Genomic DNA, 23,017 nt, shown 5'->3' on the forward strand with positions numbered 1-23,017 from the left:
GGAATTCCCTGGCAGTCCAGTGGTTAGGACTCTGTGCTTCCACTGAAGAGGTTCGGTACCTCATTGAGGAATTAAGATCCCGCAAGCTGTGCAGCGTGTCCCAAACAAATAAATGAAATAAATTTTTTAAATAAAATAATTTTTTAACAAAAAGTCTTGCATTTTCATTTTGCACAGAGCTGCACAAATTATGTGCCGATTCTGATCTCAGAACTTAGTCATTTCTACCATATTTGTTTTTCTGGTTTAGCTCAGCAGGCTTATAATTTCAGCCCATGAGAAAGTGGATTTTGATCTAGGAACAGTTGTTCTGAATTGTCTGCTGCCAAAGTTGACACCTGAAGTGTATAACCTTTACAGGAGCCACAGTTGGATCCCAACAACAACGGAAGTCAGAAAACAATGGAATGATGGATTCAATGTACTGACCCAAATAGCTATTAAATTAGAATTCAGTAAACTCCCATTGTTTTGAGCAGAGATCTTGAAGTTGAAAGCAAAAGAATGGGGAAAGTTAGATCATACAAATACTAACCAAATGAAAGCTGATGTAGCTTTAATATCAGGCTTTAAAAGAAAAAGTACTACTAGAGATAGGGAAACACTGCATAATGATAAAAAGTCCAGGTCCAGTTCACCAGGGAGTGGACCACGACATGATAAGGGACAGCTGGAGTTGTTCCTATAGTACACAAAGAAAATATAAAAGAAATTGACTACTGATTGCTCCAAATTGCAGCCATCCTGATAGGCTGATAAAAATATCTGGAATGGATTTTGCTACTTCTGTGGAGCAAAACCACAGACAAGCAAATAGTCTGATGGGAAAACCCAGAATGGAGTAAGAAAATTATGGGAACAGGAAAGAAAGGACAAGGATTAGTTAGTCCCCAACTCCTCTTCTTGCAAGAGGAGACCCCAAAAGCATTCTTAAATTTGCTGGATACCAGAGCTTACAGGTGGTTATCTCTGGGTTTTTGTTTGTTTGTTTTCTAATTTATTTTTGGTCCTTACTGTGCTTTACTATTCTTTCGTCAGTCTCCATGATTGATACGGATGTTCCAGGTACAGGGCATACTGATTGGATTTATTCATTGTAACTCTTGTTGGTGACTTCTGTAACAATTGGCCAGATTCATAGTCAAGAACAGCCTGTTCTTGCCAAGATTGTATACTAAAATAATATCTCACACCAAGAAGGAAAAAAAATAGTTTTCTCATACGAGATTTAATATACGGATTGTTACACACTGCTGTCTCCTTGTTCAGCAGTCCTGAGACTGGTAGAAATCAAGAGTGTTTGGTGTACTTACTGTGGACAATTGAGGCTTGAAAAGGAGAGTAACTATCATTATTCCCATAGTACATAGTGGTTCCTAAATTTAGCTGCCTGTTAGAATCACCTGGATACATTTTTTAAAAACCCCAATGCCAGATGAATTTTCTTAAATATATTGCTTGAGTCTTTACCTTTTTTCCTTCCTGTCCCAACTTTTGTTAGAAGTAGTATTCCTTTAACATCAGAATTTATGACATTTACATTTTGTTCTTTAACCACAAATCTTTTATATTGTTCTATTCTCACCGTCATATGAATTCAGTATTGCATACTTTGTCCTTTTGCCATGGTTTCATTTATTTCTCAGGTGACTGAAAGTAAATCCTCAAGTAGTTTGTTCAAGAAGAACATGGGTATTATATTCTCTAAATTCTTCCATATTCAGAATTGTACTTCTATTGCTTTTATACCTGAAAAGCCATTTACTCGGCATAAAATTCTTGACTCACACTTTGTTTCCATGAGGACTTTGAGTTCTTGAGGACATTATTTTACTGACTTGTAATCAGGGCTGTGGGGAAATCTGAGACACAGTTATTGTATGTTAAACTTTTATCTGGCAAACCAAAGTTTTCTTTCTTTTTCTTTGATTCTCAATAACATTTTTGCTAGGATATGTCTCATATTATTTGATTCATAATAGTCAAATTACCTTTTATCTGGAGAAAAAGTTTTCTTGATTTATGTTTTTAAATAGTTAGGATGGTCATTTTGTGGGGGAAGTGTTTGTATCTTTGAGGATACTAATTATATATATGTTGGATCTACTTTCTCATCTTCCTTAACTTGATTAGAATACTGTAGATAACCTAAAGCAAACATCATTCTAAGTGGGAAAATATTAGAAGCATTCCCTTTAGAAACAAGAATAAGACAAAGATTCCCCTATCATTTCTTCTATAAAACCTTACACTGGTGGTCCTAAGTAGCATGGAGGCATATGGATTGGCAAGGAGGAAACAAAACGGTCAATATTTGCAGTTGATATGATTGTTTACATAGACAACCCAAAATAACCTAAAATTAACAAAATGTCCTATGTAAGACAAAAGTGAGTTGCATTCCTATATATCAATGCTACTAGTAGCAAACAACTGGAAATATAATTAAAGAGGAGAAACTATTTATAGAAATATTAGAGAATATCAAGTGTCTAGGAGTAAATCTAACATTAAGATATCCCAGAACTCTTTGGAGGAAAGTTTAAAACTTTGTTGAAAAAATATCATTCATAACAATTATGCCACACTAATGCAAGTTGTTAATAATGGGGAAACTGTGGGGTGGGGGGTGAGGGCTACATGGGAACTCTGTGCTTTCCAGTCAATTTTTCTATAAACCTAAAACTACTAAAAAAAAGTCTGTTAATTTTAGAAATGCACTTTTAAAGAATATATAGAGATGCCTAAAACTGTGAAAAAATATTATAGCTGCTTATCAGAATTCTTAACAAGTAGATGACTTATTTTATTTATTTATTTATTTATTTATTTATTTTAATTTATTTATTTATTTTTGGCTGTGTTGGGTCTTTGTTTCTGTGCGAGGGCTTTCTCCAGTTGCAGCGAGCGGGGGCCACTCTTCATCGCGGTGCTTGGGCCTCTCACTATCGCAGCCTCTCCCATTGTGGAGCACAGGCTCCAGACGCGCAGGCTCAGTAGCTGTGGCCCACGGGCTTAGTTGCTCTGCAGCATGTGGGATCTTCCCAGACCAGGGCTCGAACCCGTGTCCCCTGCATTGGCAGGCAGATTCTTAACGACTGCGCCACTAGGGAAGCCCGATGACGTATTTTAATATTTTGTATATCTTTCTTTTCTTTTTATAAATTTATTTATTTATTTATTTATTTATTTATTTTTGGCTGTGTTGGGTCTTTGTTTCTGTGCGAGGGCTTTCTCCAGTTGCAGCGAGCGGGGGCCACTCTTCATCGCGGTGCTTGGGCCTCTCACTATCGCAGCCTCTCCCATTGTGGAGCACAGGCTCCAGACGCGCAGGCTCAGTAGCTGTGGCCCACGGGCTTAGTTGCTCTGCAGCATGTGGGATCTTCCCAGACCAGGGCTCGAACCCGTGTCCCCTGCATTGGCAGGCAGATTCTTAACGACTGTGCCACTAGGGAAGCCCGATGACTTATTTTAATATTTTGTATATCTTTCTTTTCTTTTTATAAATTTATTTATTTATTTATTTTTGGCTGTGTTGGGTCTTTGTTGCTGTGTGCAGGCTTTCTCTAGTTGCAGTGAGAGGGGGCTACTCTTTGTTGTGGTGCACAGGATTCTCATTGTCATGGCTTCTCTTGTGGAGCACGGGCTCTAGGCACATAGGCTTCAGTAGTTGTGGCACGTGGGCTCAGTAGTTGTGGCTTGCGGGCTCTAGAGCTCAGGCTCAGTAGTTGTGGCGCATGGGTTTAGTTTCTCCACGGCATGTGGGATATTCCCGGGCCAGGGCTCGAACCTGTGTCCCTTCTTGCATTGGCAGGCAGATTCTTAACCACTGCTCTACTAGGGAAGCCCTGTATATCTTTCTTATTGATTTAATATTTATCAGTTAATGGAATGTAAAAATAGAAATGAATAATTTTGGTGAGCAAAAGAATATGTTGGGCAGGTCTTGCCTAGAGCAGGAAGCTATAATTAACCCCTTTGAGTTTCTTTCACTTTTCTAAACCAAGAAATCACAGCAGAGATCATTCTTTTTATTAAAGGTAACTACTGTTTTAAAAAAACTTATGGGACTTCCCTGGTGGCGCAGTGGATAAGACTCCATGCTCCCAATGCAGGGGGCCCAGGTTCAATCCCTGGTCAAGGAACCAGATCCCACATGCATGCCACAACTGAGAGTTTGCATGCCACAACTAAAGAGCCCATGTGCTGCAACTGAGAAGCCCTGGAGCCACAACTAAGACCCAGTGCAACCAAATAAATTAAAGAAAAAAAAAAAAGATTAGAAAAAATTTTAAAAAATTAAAAAACTTTCATGTTTCCCCCATTTAGGAAATTCCCATGAACTTGACAAATGGCTAAGACATTAACATCCACCCCGCAACCCAAATAGGTTAATTTCCTTTCTCTTTCAAGGTACCATTCTCTTTTAAGAGATTCTCATACTTTTTCTATTTGTATTTAACCTACTTTTTAGTAGAATAGAATATGCAATTCTATATTGTGGTAGAAGAGAAAAAAGAAAAAAACGTCTAGGAGGTAATACACGAATAGCAGAGTGACTCATGGAATTGACATTGACCACTGAATTTCATGTGTGTGCAATTATTATTCATAAGGAGATAAATGTAGTTAATAATAAAAACTGGCAGATTAATGGAAAATTAACCAGAAAGTAATCAGCCTCCACAATACTGATGATTTATTATTAAAAGCAAAGAGGTAAGCTTGAAATAATCATGTAGGTACTCTAACTCCATTTCAGGTTTTCACGTACTACACTTTATGAGTGAATGCTACATGGAGCTTATCAAGGAAGTTATCAAAACAAGAATATCTTGAAGTTGAAAAGTTATGTATGATACACTGATGATATGTCCACATATATAAACTTTATTCTTTTAAAGCATCATCATTAATGCATTTTGTCTTTCTGCTCTACTTTTTATCATCTTCTAAATAAATCCAAACTCCTTAACATGATATAGTCTCTTTCTGCAGGTCCAGAATCATTTCCCCTCCCTGTGCACAGGACCCTTCTCTGACTGGCACTCATTCTCTAGTTCCCTAAGAGCATCACACTCTCACCTCTCCCTGAGTTCATACATGTTGTTCTTCTATGCCAAAAAATCTCATCCTTCCTTTAATTCTTGGATAATTCCTCTCAAGCATCTGCTCTTTTTGGAATCCTTTCTGGATCTTCACAGGCTGAGTCAAATGTTCTCCACTAGAACTATCGCTATGATACTACTTAGTAAACTGTGCCCAACTTCCTCTTTATACCAGAGTAATGCTGGAGCCTGAAGCTGTGGTGGCAGCTTGATTCTGTAGCTTCCTGACTAGAGCTAGAGCTGGAACAGGGGGTGGGCAGAGTGTGCATGTGGCTGCAGGGTAGGGGTCAAAGAATGAAACCCTGATCCTACAACCAGGCTGATCTGAGAACGAGGTAAGACCAAGAGTCATATTCTAGATGAAAGGTCAGAAAGAGAGAAGAGATAAGAAGTCGTTTGTGGGTACAAGAGGCAGACCCTCAGAAGACTTCAGAGGCAGAGGGATGTCAGAGGTAACGTAAGGTGGAAAAAGTGGTTGGAATCCAGAAAGAGCTGTATTGCTGGTTTTACTTGTCTTTCACCATTCTTCACCCCCATCCACAGCTTAAGCGCAGACTTCCATTACTGAATCCCCACTGCCTACAATGGGGCCTGCCGCACAGTAGGTAGGAAACAAATATCTGTTGAATTGAGCCCTATTAACCATCATTTAAAGAACATTCTTTAAAACCTCTCACAAAGGATACTTTTCTAGGAAACCCTCCCTAATCCCCACTGAAAAGAATTCTGACAAATACTTGTGGTATACTTTTGGTATCTCTCATTCTCTTTCAGTGTTCTGCCTTGTGTTATACATGTTTGGATGTCTCCTATATTTTTCTGTGTATCCACTCTAGGGGCAAGATCACTGTCTGAATCATCTTTGAAGATCGTAGTAGAAGTGTCACACATTTTGTGTGAGTACTTAGTGGCTGCTGTGCATTTCTCCTATTTTCTATAGTTCTGATTTGCTTTAGTCCTCATTCTCGCATAATAGAGATAATGACTTAGAAAGAAAAAAAACAAGCTTTTATAGAATCCAAAAGTCTACTCCAATGTCTTCAAAGAACAAGCAAAGGAAATAAATATATAATCTTTTTCTAATGTTACTTTAAAAATCAGCGAGTATTCTTCTGTGAGAGATAGGTTTTTGTTTTAACCTAGCTATCATGATTGTCCGGTATTACTTTAGTTTGACTATGTAGCTCTGATGTGTGGTATGTTTTCGAATTTAAAATTAGAAACCCATGTACCACTTACACCCTGCTCCTCTGATTCAAGTGTGACTCATTGTAACTAAGAACTGATGGTAAAATAACAACAACAACAAAACCCCAAATCATCTGGGTTTGGTATGTGCCAGAGGGTAATGTGTGTGCATGTATGTTCTCATACATCTATAATTATATACTGATCACCTATTTATGTTTATTTTAGAATTAACGAAGAGTAAAGGAGAATTGATTGAAATATTTATTTAGATAGAGTTCTAGTACTGAGCCATCTAACACTATAGTCACTAGCTACATGTTGCTATTGAGCACTTGAAACACGGTATACTGAATTGAAATGTGCTATTAGTTTCATATTTTTACTTTTTTTCATGTGACTACTAGAAAATTTTAAAGTACAAGTGTGGCATGCATTATATTTCTGTAGAATAGCATTGGTTTGGTATATGCTATAATTTAGTTACTTTTACCATAGAAACATTGCAAAGGTGTTGTGAAAAAAATTCCACTCTAGTAATGGAGGTAAACTATCAGTAGTCTACTGTGCTGCAGGCGCTGAGGTCTTACATGAACTATTTCATTTAATTCTCCCAAAATCTTATTAGATAGTTATTTCCCCTATTTTAAGATAAGTAGTCTGGGGTTCAAAAAGGTTAAGAAAATTTCGTATAAGTCCATGATCAGACAGCTAGCAATCTGCAAAACATACTCATATCCACTTGTTACTAGAGATCATTCTCTTTTTGCTGAAGAACACTTTCCTCTGTCTTTCCTTTGCCTTATGCTACCTGAAATTTTTTTAATTTTTATATTTATTTATTTGATTGTGTTGGGTCTTAGTTGTGGCAGGCAGGCTCCTTAGTTGTGGCATGCGAACTCTTAGTTGCGGCATGCGTGTGGGATCTAGTTCCCAGACCAGGGATCGAACCCGGGCCCCCTGCATTTGGAGTGCGGAGTCTTAACCATTGTGCCACCAGGGAAGTCCCTGAAATTCTAATAACACCCACGATCGTGAAGTCTCACCAGCCTGTTACTTCAAAAGTCTCACCAGCCTGTCATATTTCCTTTTTTACCCAGATGAAAATAACGTAAGTCCCTCACAAGCCAAATTATCAGGAATTCCAATCTTTTCCCATGATTCCCCTCCTCATATAATCATAAAAGACCCAGGCTTATTTACTAATGCCTGAGAATTGATCCATTTGTCTGTGGATTGACAATAGAGTGGCAGCTCATACACTCTTGAGGCTGGAGGCCTATCTAGAGAAGGGTTAATTCAGTGACAGGGTTGTGTTAGTTTTCTATTGCCTTGTAACAAATTACCATTGGTGGCTTAAAACAACACCCGTTAACAAATACCGTATGCTAACACGTATATATGGAATCTAAAAAAAAAAAAAAAAAAAAAGGTCTGAAGAACCTAGGGGCAGGACAGGAATAAAGATGTAAAGATGCAGACACGTAGAGAATGGACTTGAGGACACGGGGAAGGGGAAGGGTAAGCTGGGACAAAGTGAGAGAGTAGCATGGACATATATACACTACCAAATGTAAAATAGCTAGCCTCATAGCACAGGGAGATCAGCTCAGTGCTTTGTGACCACCTAGGAGGGTGGGATAGGGAGGGTGGGAGGGAGACGCAAGAGGGAGGGGATATGGGGATATATGTATAGCTGATTCACTTTGTTGTACAGCAGCAAATAACACATCCTTGTAAAGCAATTATACTCCACTAAGATGTTAAAACAACAACACCCATTTATTAGCTCATATTATCTGTAGGTCAGAAGTCTAGCATGGCTTTGCTGAATTCTCTGCTCACAGTATCACATGGCTGAAATCAAGATGCCTGCAAGTTTGAGTTCTCATCTCGATACTTTGGGGGGGGAAATCTGTTTCAAAGCACATTTTTGTTGTTGGCAGAATTCAGTTCCTTATGGGTATAGGACTTAGGTTTCTGCTTCCTTGCTGGCTGTCAGCCAGGAGCTACTCTCTGCTTCTAGAAGCTGGATGTGTTCTTTGTCATGTGCCCCATTTCCCATCTTCATGCCAACAATGGCAAATTGAATCTGTTTCATGCTTTGAATCTCTCTGGCTTCTCTTTCTGTCCCCATTTATAGAAAACTCTCTGCTTTTTAAGGACTCAGGTAATGGGATCAGGGGCACCCAGATAATCTTATTTTAAGGTCAACTATGACATAACATAATTGTGGGAATGATATCTCATTCTTTTTACAGGTTCCAGGGTTTAGGGAATGGGATACTGGGGGGAGTGGGTGGTGCATTTTCAGCTCTCTGCCTGCTACAGTCCTGGGAATTATACAGGGCATGTACACCACCACAGAGACAGTGGCAGAAAGCAAGCTATCAGAGTCTTCCCAGCTGCTTAGCTTAGCTAGTCATAGGGACAAAAAGCAAGAGCTGAATCATGATTAGACAGTAACACTTACTGGAGGAGAAGTAGAGGATGGATGTGAAGGTTCCTGACTTGCCACCTTCCCTTCAACTTTACCCCCCAATTTTAATCATCATATACTTTCTTTCTGAAAGCCACATGTAGATCTCTCTGCTAGGAGGAGGTGTAACATATCTGTCCCACCTGTTTTAAAGGAAGCAATGTCCAGGCACTTTCAGGTATGTTGGAGCCTCCATGTCCTGTATTGCTGGAGCCCTGATAAACCATAGAGATGGGAGTCCCCCTGAATGGCTTCCTAACAGGCCACTGGGGCCAGTTCTGCTGGTTCCTCTGGGCCAAGGAGCTTCCTCAGTTTGCAGGAGGAGCACCCTCCCCTGCCTGTAGCCGACTTCACTCCCTCTAGGTTACCTGCCTTTTGAACCCTTTCTTTCCCCACACTTGCATGCCAGTCTCCCAATACTCAGCTCAAAATCCATTGTGGCTCTTGCTCTCCCTGGGAACACACCTTTAATGTGCCAATTACTGAACCTTTGCTCACCAAGCTTTGTGTTCCCTAAAGTGCCACATCCCCTTTCTCTTTATTGCCTCTGTTGTTTACTTGAGAGATTTCTTTTAGCTGAATCATATTTTTAACCTTAACAAACGTATAAAGGAAACTTCTATTACTATCATATGTGGAAAATCTGAATTACCTGCCATATATAGGTGTTAACTGTAAAAAAAAAAAGGAAAGGAGCTTCCCTGGTGGCGCAGTGGTTGAAAGTCGGCCCGTGAGCCATGGCCTCTGAGCCTGCGCGTCCGGAGCCTGTGCTCCGCGACAGGAGAGGCCACAACAGTGAGAGGCCTGCGTACCGCAAAAAAAAAAAAAAAAAAAAAAAGGAAAGAAAGAAATTCTTAGTCACTTGTGGTTTCTAACCTGACATAGCAGAGTGATTCTCAAAAGGCTCCTTTCTTCCTCTCTGATTGTCCCCAGGGGCATTTTTATTACAATTCCTAACTCTTTTTCTGTTTGTTTTTGTTGTGTTGTGTTTTGAGCTAAGGGGCTACAATGCAATTATATTACAGGCCACGTGTTGAAGCTTGGCAAGCTGCATGCACCCCAAACTACTTTGCCTCTTCCTTCCCATCCCCACCCCTCTTCAGTGTGCTACCTAAAGTCATCCCCCATACCACCAGAGATGTGCAATCCACAGTTCAGAAAACAGACCCCACTTTCTTCTTCCCAGAGACCCACCTCAAATTCCTCTCCCTCTAAGAAATCAATACAGACCTCAGTGATCCCCTCAACTGCATTCATAAGGCTACTGTGTCTAATTATTCAAATGTTGCTGTGTGACATTTCGTTAAGGACAAAGACCATGCTTTATACTAAGTTTTCCCACAGCATTTGGTATGCTACCTGGCAAACAGCAGGCATTCAATGAATATTTGTGGTTTGATGAGCAGCAAGGGTCAGCTCTGGGTAAGAGTGCAAAGCAGAGTTTGACTTAGGTTCCTCTCCTACCTTGGGCTGCTTCAGTCACAGAAGGGCCATGGACTGTGGTTCTCCTCTGAGGCATTTTCTCCTTTCTCAATAAGTTCCCTGTGTTTCCTGATTTTTCTCAGTCTCCCCAAATCACACTTTGTGTGCTGTGTCTGATTATCTTGTTGACTAATTAGCTAAGACATTTGGTGTTTGCTACTAGATCTTGCATTGCTTAATTCTGTCTTGTAAATTTTTTTTGTATCCTCTATCACACCAAAGACAGACCACATATACATAGTAGATGCTCAATCGATATTTGTTGTATAAATAAATGAATACATGTTGTATTGTTTGTGTCTTGGAGTGTCCTTGATAATATCTTCAGGAGAAAATACAAAGTCCTCAAACTAATTCATATAACATTGGTCAAGGGGATTTACTCAGTTTCTTAACAAGCATGGAAAAGCTTTGTAGTTTTTTTTGTTTGTTTTGTTTTTTGCGGTACGCGGGCCTCTCACTTTTGTGGTCTCTCCCGTTGCGGAGCACAGGCTCTGGACGCGCAGGCTCAGTGGCCATGGCTCACGGGCCCAGCCGCTCCGCGGCATGTGGGATCTTCCCGGACCGGGGCACGAACCCGCGGCCCCTGCATCGGCAGGCGGACTCTCAACCACTGCACCACCAGGGAAGCCCAGCTTTGTAGTTTTGACTCAGAACAATAAAAATGAAATCTCTCTGCCTTTCCTCCCTCTTTTGGTCCTCTAGGCCAATTTAGATGTTCCTTTCAAGGAGCAATTTAAGTCTCTTTAGCTTTACACGAAGCTTATGGTTCCTTCTCTGTACCCCCAAGCAATTTACACATACTTATTATCCAAACCTGGACATACTGAGAACGAAAGTGGGCACAAATAACTATTAAGCCAGGACAAGAAGTGTCCCTGACAAACAAGGAAGTACGGTCATACTACTATGAGAGCAATTATTTGCTAACTGTATGTCACTTTTCATTTAACTGTAAAGCCATTCTAGGTCTGGGCCTTATTTCTCTTAGCTTCCTTTGTTACCTAGAACTGTGCCTGGCACATAGTGATGGTAGAAGAAATGTTAGTGCTGTTTTAAAAGTGTTCATTTAATTGCATATAATACTATCTTGATGTAGAATTCAAACAATCCCATTTGGGGCCTATTATGAGCCATTTTCTCAGTATTACAAATATAGGGCAATGAGCTTAATTATATGCTTGTGTAATGATAATAGCTAGCATTTACCAGCACTGAGCATGTGCCAGGCCCAGGGCTAAGAACTCTGCTTGAGTTCTCTCATTGATTTCTTCCAACAACTCTTGGAGATAAGTACTGCTATGGTCCCATTAAATGAGAAGAAAAGACAGGTTTAGAAAGATTAAGAACCTTGGTCAGGATTACCCAGCTAATTCTGCATCAGAGTTTGAACTCCAGACTCTGACCCTATACACCATCTCCCCTATATGTGATAAGTAGCTGGTACTGAATTTTGGAAAGTAGTTAAAAAAATAATAGTATACTTTTAGGAAAAATCCATTTGCTGTAAACATTTTAAAGGAAAACTTAACTAAGTAAGAGATTGCATAATCAGGCAAGTGTGATAGCTGTGTGAGCTCATGAGGAGTGATAGCAGTTGGTTAGACCAACACATTGTTTGCTGTTGTCCTTGGTGTTAGTTAATGTTTCCATTTGTTAAGTTACAAATATACCATGTTAGTTTTGTTGAGATCATTCTCTTGTTTATGGGTAAGGTGCAAGACATTTTATTTTGTACTGTAACAGTTGCATTTAACTTTAGCAGTATGTGGTTGAACTATGAACAGTGAATATTTTCTACTCTGTCCTTTTGAGATAAGTTTTTACTTGGTAACAATTTTAAGGACAGTACAGACACATCATAATATTGACTCCAGAAAAATTATTATGTGGTATTATTACAATTATTGTAATTATTAATTACAAACCATATTTTTTAAATCCTTTTTTTGTTGTTAAATTTATTTATTTTTGGCTGTGTTGAGTCTTCGTTGCTGCGCACGGGCTTTCTCTAGTTGTGGCGAGCAGGGGCTACTCTTTGTGGTGGTGCGCGGGCTTCTCAATGCGGTGGCTCCTCTTGTTGCAGAGCACAGGCTCTAGGCATGTGGGCTTCAGTAGTTGTGGGATACGGGCTCAGTAGTTGTGGCTCACAGGCTCTAGAGTGCAGGCTCAGTAGTTGTGGCACATGGGCTTAGTTGCTCCGCGGCATGTGGGATCTTCTTGGACCAGGGTTTGAACCCATGTTCGCTGCATTGGCAGGTGGATTCTTAACCACTGCCCCACCAGGGAAATCCCGCAAACCATATTTTTACATTAATGAAATATATAGTCAATAGTTTTAAGAAATAAAAGCAGTTTATTGAATTTTATATAAAAATAGTTATACATAAAATTAAATAAAAGCAGTCTATTGAATTTTATATAAAAATAATCCAGGGCTTCCCTGGTGGCGCAGTGGTTGAGAGTCTGCCTGCCGATGCAGGGGATACGGGTTCGTGCCCCGATGCGGGAAGATCCCACATGCCGTGGAGCCTGCACATCTGGAGCCTGTGCTCCGCAACGTGAGAGGCCCGCATAACCGCAAAAAAAAAAAAAATAAATAATATCTTCAGGAGAAAATACAAAGTCCTCAAACTAATTCATATAACATTGGTCAAGGGGATTTACTAAGTTTCTTAACAAGCATGGAAAAGCTTTGTAGTTTTTTTTGTTTGTTTTGTTTTTTGCGGTACGCGGGCCTCTCACTTTTGTGGTCTCTCCCGTTGCGGAGCACAGGCTCTGGACGCGCAGGCTCAGTGGCCATGGCTCACGGGCCCAGCCGCTCCGCGGCATGTGGGATCTTCCCGGACCGGGGCACGAACCCGCGGCCCCTGCATCGGCAGGCGGACTCTCAACCACTGCACCACCAGGGAAGCCCAGCTTTGTAGTTTTGACTCAGAACAATAAAAATGAAATCTCTCTGCCTTTCCTCCCTCTTTTGGTCCTCTAGGCCAATTTAGATGTTCCTTTCAAGGAGCAATTTAAGTCTCTTTAGCTTTACACGAAGCTTATGGTTCCTTCTCTGTACCCCCAAGCAATTTACACATACTTATTATCCAAACCTGGACATACTGAGAACGAAAGTGGGCACAAATAACTATTAAGCCAGGACAAGAAGTGTCCCTGACAAACAAGGAAGTACGGTCATACTACTATGAGAGCAATTATTTGCTAACTGTATGTCACTTTTCATTTAACTGTAAAGCCATTCTAGGTCTGGGCCTTATTTCTCTTAGCTTCCTTTGTTACCTAGAACTGTGCCTGGCACATAGTGATGGTAGAAGAAATGTTAGTGCTGTTTTAAAAGTGTTCATTTAATTGCATATAATACTATCTTGATGTAGAATTCAAACAATCCCATTTGGGGCCTATTATGAGCCATTTTCTCAGTATTACAAATATAGGGCAATGAGCTTAATTATATGCTTGTGTAATGATAATAGCTAGCATTTACCAGCACTGAGCATGTGCCAGGCCCAGGGCTAAGAACTCTGCTTGAGTTCTCTCATTGATTTCTTCCAACAACTCTTGGAGATAAGTACTGCTATGGTCCCATTAAATGAGAAGAAAAGACAGGTTTAGAAAGATTAAGAACCTTGGTCAGGATTACCCAGCTAATTCTGCATCAGAGTTTGAACTCCAGACTCTGACCCTATACACCATCTCCCCTATATGTGATAAGTAGCTGGTACTGAATTTTGGAAAGTAGTTAAAAAAATAATAGTATACTTTTAGGAAAAATCCATTTGCTGTAAACATTTTAAAGGAAAACTTAACTAAGTAAGAGATTGCATAATCAGGCAAGTGTGATAGCTGTGTGAGCTCATGAGGAGTGATAGCAGTTGGTTAGACCAACACATTGTTTGCTGTTGTCCTTGGTGTTAGTTAATGTTTCCATTTGTTAAGTTACAAATATACCATGTTAGTTTTGTTGAGATCATTCTCTTGTTTATGGGTAAGGTGCAAGACATTTTATTTTGTACTGTAACAGTTGCATTTAACTTTAGCAGTATGTGGTTGAACTATGAACAGTGAATATTTTCTACTCTGTCCTTTTGAGATAAGTTTTTACTTGGTAACAATTTTAAGGACAGTACAGACACATCATAATATTGACTCCAGAAAAATTATTATGTGGTATTATTACAATTATTGTAATTATTAATTACAAACCATATTTTTTAAATCCTTTTTTTGTTGTTAAATTTATTTATTTTTGGCTGTGTTGAGTCTTCGTTGCTGCGCACGGGCTTTCTCTAGTTGTGGCGAGCAGGGGCTACTCTTTGTGGTGGTGCGCGGGCTTCTCAATGCGGTGGCTCCTCTTGTTGCAGAGCACAGGCTCTAGGCATGTGGGCTTCAGTAGTTGTGGGATACGGGCTCAGTAGTTGTGGCTCACAGGCTCTAGAGTGCAGGCTCAGTAGTTGTGGCACATGGGCTTAGTTGCTCCGCGGCATGTGGGATCTTCTTGGACCAGGGTTTGAACCCATGTTCGCTGCATTGGCAGGTGGATTCTTAACCACTGCCCCACCAGGGAAATCCCGCAAACCATATTTTTACATTAATGAAATATATAGTCAATAGTTTTAAGAAATAAAAGCAGTTTATTGAATTTTATATAAAAATAGTTATACATAAAATTAAATAAAAGCAGTCTATTGAATTTTATATAAAAATAATCCAGGGCTTCCCTGGTGGCGCAGTGGTTGAGAGTCTGCCTGCCGATGCAGGGGATACGGGTTCGTGCCCCGATGCGGGAAGATCCCACATGCCGTGGAGCCTGCACATCTGGAGCCTGTGCTCCGCAACGTGAGAGGCCCGCATAACCGCAAAAAAAAAAAAAATAAATAATAATCCAGATTGTAAGGGATCATCTGTAGCCTTAAATAGTTTTAAATCAGAAAGGATAAATTAAGTATGTAAAGAGACGATGCTATAAGTATTATACTGAACAAATAATGATATGCACAGACTTTCATACAAAACATATCCTTTGAATGGAATTGTCCTTAATTGACTTTTTTTTTCTACTGGCAAGAGGTATGTAGGAATAGCTATAGCAACTGAAATTAGATATTATTAAGGTATTCAATCATATGTGATATGTTATAAACAAAATATGAAAAATCTGGAAATAAATGTTTACATAATGAATACTAACTTTTATGAATAAATGATAGGAAATGTTATTACTTAAGGCATTCACACAAGATGACTACATTTGTAATTCAAAGGAAGGATTACAAATATATATATCAAGTTCAGAAATTTTCTGGTTTTTTTTTGTCATAGGACTTAAAAAATTTTTTTTCTCTTTTTATTGAAGTAGAGTTGATTTACAATGCCGTGCCAGTCTTGGCTGTGCAACAAAGTGACTCAGTTATAGACATAGAGACATTCTTTTTTTAATATTCTTCCATTATGGTTTATCACAGCATACGGACATTTTTAGCATTAAAATGCCGTTGAGTTTTACACCAGAAAGTTTTCTCTAATTTATCATGTTTGTCTTCAGTGAAATAGAATATCATGATAGCAATGGTTAGAAAAACTGTATTGAATGTCAAGTTATCACTGTACTCAGAGTAACCAGAAAATCAAAAATGCTTATGTTATGATGTAGATAGGGATCTTATGGTTAACTGATAGAAATTGGAAACAAGAGGAAGTTTAAAATAAAAAATTGGTCATTTTTTGTTGCTTTGCACTTTTTATTACCTAGGAGACTTAAAATTTTTTTCATTTACTCTAGGCACTTGGGATACATCAGTTGAACAAAACACAAAATCCCATCTTCTATTGGGGAAGACAGACATTAAAAGATAAATATACAACAGATAAATTATAAAGATTTTTGCAAGGTTTTAAGTGTCATGGGAAGAAAAGAAGAAGCAAGTTAGGAAGGACTGAGAGTTGGTTTTGGGGTGGTTACAGTTTTAAATAGCGTGGTCAGGCTGAGCATCATTGTTAAGGTAAGATTGGATCAAGGAGTTAAAAGAGGTGAAGGTGGACACCAGGGAAGAATGTTACCTGCAGAGAAAAAACTCTCACAAAGCCCCTGTCTGGAGTATACAAGCAACTGGAGTCAGGGAGTAAAGCAAAAGGCAAATTCAAGGGCTTTGTAGAAACTGAAGACCTTTTTTTTTTTTAACATCTTTACTGGAGTATAATTGCTTTAGAAGCGTGTGTTAGTTGCTGCTGTACAACAAAGTGAATCAGCTATACATATACATATATCCCCATATCCCCTCCTTCTTGCGTCTCCCTCCCACCCTCCCTATCCCACCCCTCTAGGTGGTCACAAAGCACGAGCTGATCTCCCTGTGCTATGCTGCTGCTTCCCACTAGCTATCTATTTTACATTTGGTAGTGTATATATGTCCATGCCACTCTCTCACTTCGTCCCAGCTTAACCTTCCCTCTCCCCGTGTCCTCAAGTCCATTCTCTACGTCTGCATCTTTATTCCTGTCCTGCCCCTAGGTTCTTCAGAACCTATTTTTTTTTTTTTTTTAGATTCCATATATATGTGTTAGCGTAAGGTATTTGTTTTTCTCTTTCTGACTTACTTCATTCCGTATGACAGACTCTAAGGACCTTAGCTTTTACAGTTTAGGAAATGGGGAGGCAATGGAAGATTTTGACCAGATGAGACAGGAGCTGACTTTTTTTTTTTTTTTTTTTCTGGCGGTACAAGGGCCTCTCACTGTTGTGGCCTCTCCCGTTGCGGAGCGCAGGCTCCGGACGCGCAGGCTCAGTGGCCATGGCTCACGGGCCCAGCCGCCCCGCGGCATATGGGATCTTCCCGGACCGGGGCACGAACCCGTGTCCCCTGCATCGGCAGGCGGATTCTCAACCACTGTGCCACCAGGGAAGCCCGGAGCTGACTTTTTTTGTAGGAGGATATTCTGATTGTTGTTTTGATAATAGGCTGCGTTAATGGTGGGCAGGTAGACCATTTTAGTAGGCCACTGAAGTATACTCGAGGCCAGAGAAGATGAAAGTGATGCAGGTGAGAAGTGGTCTGATTCTGGTTTATTTTGAGGGCACAACCAACAGGCATGCTTGACAGATTGGAGGTGAACAGGAGAGAATGAGAGGAGCCAAGGATGACTCCAGTTTTTTTTTTTTTTTGCGGTATGCAGGCCTCTCACTGTTGTGGCCTCTCCCGTTGCGGAGCACAGGCTCCGGACGCGCAGGCTCAGCGGCGATGGCTCACGGGCCTAGCCGCTCCTTGGCATGTGGGATCGTCCCAGACTGGAGCACGAACCCGTGTCCCCTGCATCGGCAGGCGGACTCTCAACCACTGCGCCACCAGGGAAGCCCGACTCCAGTTTTTGACCTGAGTAACTAACTAGAAGGACTGTGGCATGGTTTTTAGTTGCTTTTTGAGCAAGGGAGACCTAACTCTAAATTTAGGGGTAAAAGAAAACTAATGTTGCACTAATATAATCCGTCAAGACGGGGAAGACGTACTATATTATATTCCAAGTATTGTAGGCATTTTGGTGGAGGGTCGACTGCTAGATGAGGGTACTCTTAAGTGTTTCTGATTTCTGGTATATATAAAATATACAGGTAAGGGCTCAGAGATCCAGTAGACGAGTAGTTTCACACATTTCAAATGCCAGGTGGGTGTTCTCGGCCTTAAGCCAGGTGATGACGGATTCAACAATTCTGACGTTTCCATTTAAAAAGAGGGGGAGGGTGGCTTGGTGATTTCAGGGCATTTATCTCTCAACTACTACTGAGAGACAGCCGGTCCCAGGGATCAGCCACGACCCTCGCCCGCCTGGAAGCGTTCCCACTTCCAGCGCAGGCGCCGTCTGGGGAGGGGGCGCGAGCTCTTGCTGCCGGCTGCCGGGCTGGGAGTGGGGAGGGGCTCTTGAACGTTCCCACCCAGCCCCGATCGCCATCTTCCGGCGCGTTCTTTCCCGCGCGGACTCCAACCCCAGCTCTCTGCCCTCTTCTTGTCGGGGAAGGGGTTTCTAGCCCGCGAAGCTCGCGGGCAGTGCGCGTCGCTGAGGTGCGGGCCAGAGTCCACCCCCAAGGCAGGGTACGGGGCGGGGCCGGCGTGGCGGCAGCTGTGCGGCGGCGCGGCCCTCCCGCTGCTCCCGGAGCGCGCGCCGCCTCTTGCCCCGCCTGCGCGCGAGCCAGGGCGTGGAGGGAGGGGCCAGGAAGCGGCGAGCGCGCTGGGGAGCGCAGCTGCGGGCGTGGGGGGACAGCAGCCGCGGAGCCGGCCCCGAGAGCGGCCGCGGCCGGAGCGAGCGGCGGAGACAAAGGCTACGGTGAGTGCATCTCCCGCCGGGGTCGCGCTCCGGGCCTCCCACCTTGCTCTCGGGGCCCCTTGGGCGGGGGCCCGAAGCCCCTAACCCCCGCCACCTAGGTCTTCGGGGCGAGTGCGGCCCTGCCCTGTCCGCTGCGGGCTGTGGGCTGAGCCTGCGGCTCCATTTTCAGGTCTGGGCGAGGTCCTCATGCGGACCCTGCCTTTGGTTTTCCTTCCTATTCCTTCTGGAAAATGGTTACATACCCTGTTCCGGATTCAAGACAGGCGGGCGGCTGAGAGAGCCAACCGCCCCCCCCGTTGTAAAATGGAAATGAAGAGCCCCCTCCCCACCAACTGTGCAGGTCTGGAAGTCGGGAGGGTGTCGCGGGGGGCAGGCGGAGAGGGCCCGGCTCCTCCAGGTGAGTTTCGGAGGGGCGGGGACCGCCGGCTCGGGAGCCGGACTCTTGGCCTGGGGCGTCCGGCGCGTTCCGCACGCGGGTCTCGCCGCGGTGCTTTGGGCCCCGGAGAGAAAGCCCTGACCACCTCGGAGGAGGAGCTCGTCCTACTCTTACAGGTTGTTTTACCCAGCGCTTGCTGCTTTAGTTGTGATTTTTGGTAACGGGTGTGGTAGTTAGCGGCTCGCTGATGCCGCATTAAATAGGTGAAAAGGAGCCTCGATGGGCTGACTTCATGTATACAGGAAACAACACTGAGATTCCTCTTTAGGTGCTCTTATTTTGAGTGATAAGCTTTTGAAGGGGAATTTGATGCTAATGTTCAGTTTACAAAATTAACGTTTTGTTAAAGGGCCTGACGTATAGTAGATGCTCAATAAAATACTGGAATGAAAAATGAATCTTGAAACGTCAGAGAAAGCTGATCTCATATCTAGTACAATTTAGGCGCATACTCTCTTGATTCAAGTTAAAGAAAAAATTTGCAAACACGTTATTTTGGCTTATATGCTTGTTTTTTGTTTTCGTGCAACATACACATACTGTTGAAAAATCAGTTATTTTCAATATTAGGAGCATAGAAAATGCATTTGAAATTAATCATTTTGAGGAAAGTTGGTAGACATTTTGATGTTTCTTAAAAATCAACCATATTGATCTAATTTTCTTTTGAAAGAATGGAGAAGATAAAGAAGAGGTGCTTGTATTCTGTTTGGTTCTTTTGAGACCCTGCTTTCCATTTCATTATGAATAAAGAAGTTTATGTGCTTTTGAGGGACTCTGGCATGGTCTTGAGTTGCTTTTTGAGCAAGGGGGAACTTTAAGGGAAAAACGAAAGCTAATGTTGCAGTAATATAATTAAACCTCACCACTTACTCAGCAGGTATTCATTAAGCACCTATTATATGCTGGCACCTGTGCTGGCTGCTGATTTTCTAGGGACAAACAAAACCCACCATTATCTTTTTCTTAACCTGAGCTTGAAGTTCTTTCCTCATTATGGATATTGCAAGGACAGACTGTCTTATTCTCCTAGTGCCTATTTAAAATTGGGAAAGATGGCAGGTGAACAGCAGGAAGTGTAGATCCATAACAGTCTATTTAAAGGTTAATAAGTAACTTTATAGGGCTAAGATCATTGGGTTACGTTTTCATATTGTCAGTTTAATAAAATCTGTTTTTTTTACTGAAGAGAGGAAGAAGTTTAACAAACTAATATTTTTATTCTCTCTCCCATATTAGATGTTTTTGGTACAGTGTATTTATTGAAAAGTAACGTACTTCTGGTTCTGTTTTCTGTAAATAATCTTTGCTGTACAACATGTTCTGTTATTAAAAAATCTCCTAGGAGAAACAGTGGATTCCTTTTCTATAAGAAGTGTTCTTAAATAAAGCACCTTTTCAGAAATTTTATTTTGACCTTTTATTCATCATTTACAAATAGAGTATTGACTTGATAGTACTGAGAAGTGAAGAACTGTTAGTAGTGATTTGTAGTTCTATATCTGAACTTTACCTCTAGTATTAAAACTGTGGTAAAACTGCTTGCTAAAAAGAGGATGATTTGTAGTATTGCACTTATTAATTCTGAACATAAGGTTGTGTTGTCTGTTTTTATCTTATTTACATATGATAAAAAGTACTTATTTGGATTCTTCAGAAGTCCAAATTAATGCGCTCCAAAGTCAGTCTTGATCATTACAGAATAATGTATTGATAGATTAGTAATTTTTTTACAGATAACTTTTGAATATATACATTTATTTATTTTATTTATTTTTGGCTGCGTTGGGTCTTTGTTGCTGCTGACGGGCTTTCTCTAGTTGTGGCGAGTGGGGGCTACTCTTCATTGCAGTGCGCGGGCTTCTCATTGTCGTGGCTTCTCTTGTTGCGGAGCACGGGCTCTAGGCACGCGGGCTTAAGTAGTTGTGGCACGCAGGCTCAGTAGTTGTGGCGCACAGGCTTAGTTGCTCCATGGCATGTGGGATCTTCCTGGACCAGGGCTCGAACCTGTGTCCCCTGCATTGGCAGGTGGATTCCTAACCCCTGCGTCACCAGGGAAGCCCCTAACTTTTGAATTTAGGTGGACACTTTTGACCTGTTAACAGCTTATGCATTGTTGAAGATGATGTATGCATTCAAATAGAACTTTAAGATTTTTAGGGCTTCCTGGGTGGTGCAGTGGTTCAGAGTCTGCCTGCCAATTCAGGGGACACGGGTTTGAGCCGTGGTCCGGGAAGATCCCACATGCCGCGGAGCAACTAAGCCCGTGCGCCACAACTACTGAGCCTGCACTCTAGAGCCCGGGAGCCACAACTATTGAGCCCACGTGCCACAGCTACTGAAGCCCGCACCCTAGAGCCCGGGCTCCGCAGCAAAAGAAGCTGCTGCAATGAGAAGCCCGCGCACCACAACGAAGAGTAGCCCCCCGCTCCTCGAAACTAGAGAAAGTCTGCGTGCAGCAACGAAGACCCAACACAGCCAAAGATAAATAAATAAAATAAAAATAAACTGCCAAATGTTATTAAAAAAATTTTTTACACTTACTGGCTAATAGTTTTTTATGGTTCCTATGAATAAGGAAAGTAATCCCTTAAATTTTAGTGGTAGAGAGTTGTGATAGTTTTTCTTTAAATATATATTTCTTGTAGGAAGAGTGACTTGATAGCGTACACCTGTGTGTTCCTTGTAGTCTGTTGTTGATGAGAAACCTAATAACAAATGTAATAGTGATGATTAGAACAGTGTAAGCCTTATATGTTGAATAAAAAGTACTTGGCATATTTTATTTGGGTAAGAATTTCATCCGGGTTTTTTTTTTTTCATCGGGGTTTTTGACAGTCAACAGCGTCAAGACATGTTAAAGTAATGTTTCCAAGAAATTAGAACCTGTAATGACTTTTTTTTTTTTTGTACTTTAAAAAAAATACCATGTTTTCAAGGCATTATTCCTACCTTGGAGTAGTTCATAATGTTTTAAGGCTGAATAAATTCGAGGATCATTCCATTTTATAATTGTTGGAATATTCGAAGTGTGTTTATGCTTTCTTCATCAGGGTATGTGTGTTTATTGTTGGGACTGGTTGTCTTTTTTTGTTGTGATATCCTTTAGAATAATTTAGAAAGCGTGTCCTTTATCAGATGTAATTAATAAAGTGATTAAGAATGGTACTGGTATGACATATTGTAGCTGTGCCCATATTGTCTGTATAGATTGTGAAAGACTATTAACATTTGTAAAATGCTTTAAACTGACTTCTCACATTTATTCGGTAAGATAGGTTTCTATTATATTTTTATGTCCCAGTTATCTCTCTTTATCATGAAAGTGTTTAGATTTCTCATCTGCTTTAGGATGAGTCTGGGATATTTTGTTAAGGCTTCATAAGACTTTTCTCTCAGTTGCAAATGCATATTAGTTTTCATCTATTTCAGTGTTCTTAATCTCAGTTCTCATGAAAGTAATATTTTAACATTTTTTGAATGTTAAATGTTAATAAATAAAGTTTTAGATCTGTCTCAGAGGGAGACATGTACTTACCCTTAATAGTTAGGTGAGGGCATTTATTCTGATTTTTTTTCATACTACCTGGAAAAACTTGGAATTTAGCTTATTAATTATTAACTTTATGCATTCTGCTGCCTCAGTTCAAAGCTTAAGTATACTTGAACCTTTCTATAATACTAACAAATAATGAACAGAGGAAGACTTAGCTGAAACTGCTCTGGGACCCCATCCAAAGGGAGTTTTTGAGCTGAAAGCCAAAAAATTTGGTAATGAGTTGTCTTTATCATGACACCATAAAATACCTGCAAACCTATTTTAGTCAAAATGGATTATAGTAAAACAAACTCCTTCTTTTTCCTAGAAAGCATTAGATAACTCCATGTTAAATTTAGGTGTGTTTGAAAATGACTGAATGATGAGCACTATTTCCATTTTGTAGCTTACTCACTTAGAAATTCATGATAAGACTTTTTTTAGTCTATTATAATTTATTAACA

At 40.9% G+C, this 23,017-nt stretch overlaps 1 protein-coding gene across 2 annotated transcripts in view; it reads left to right on the forward strand.

Annotated features, from left to right (window-relative positions):
- Positions 1–18,474: 18,474 nt before the first annotated feature.
- Positions 18,475–23,017, forward strand: part of CDC42SE2 (CDC42 small effector 2) — a 121,447-nt gene continuing 116,904 nt past the window's right edge. For both annotated transcript variants that reach the window (XM_024116169.3, XM_028493204.2), the window contains exon 1: positions 18,475–18,579. The gene's annotated coding sequence lies outside the window, so the exon portion shown is untranslated. The remainder of the gene's footprint in view (positions 18,580–23,017) is intronic.

The sequence above is a fragment of the Physeter macrocephalus genome, chromosome 8 (assembly GCF_002837175.3).
Source record: "Physeter macrocephalus isolate SW-GA chromosome 8, ASM283717v5, whole genome shotgun sequence".
In the NCBI taxonomy this organism is placed as follows: domain Eukaryota; kingdom Metazoa; phylum Chordata; class Mammalia; order Artiodactyla; family Physeteridae; genus Physeter; species Physeter macrocephalus.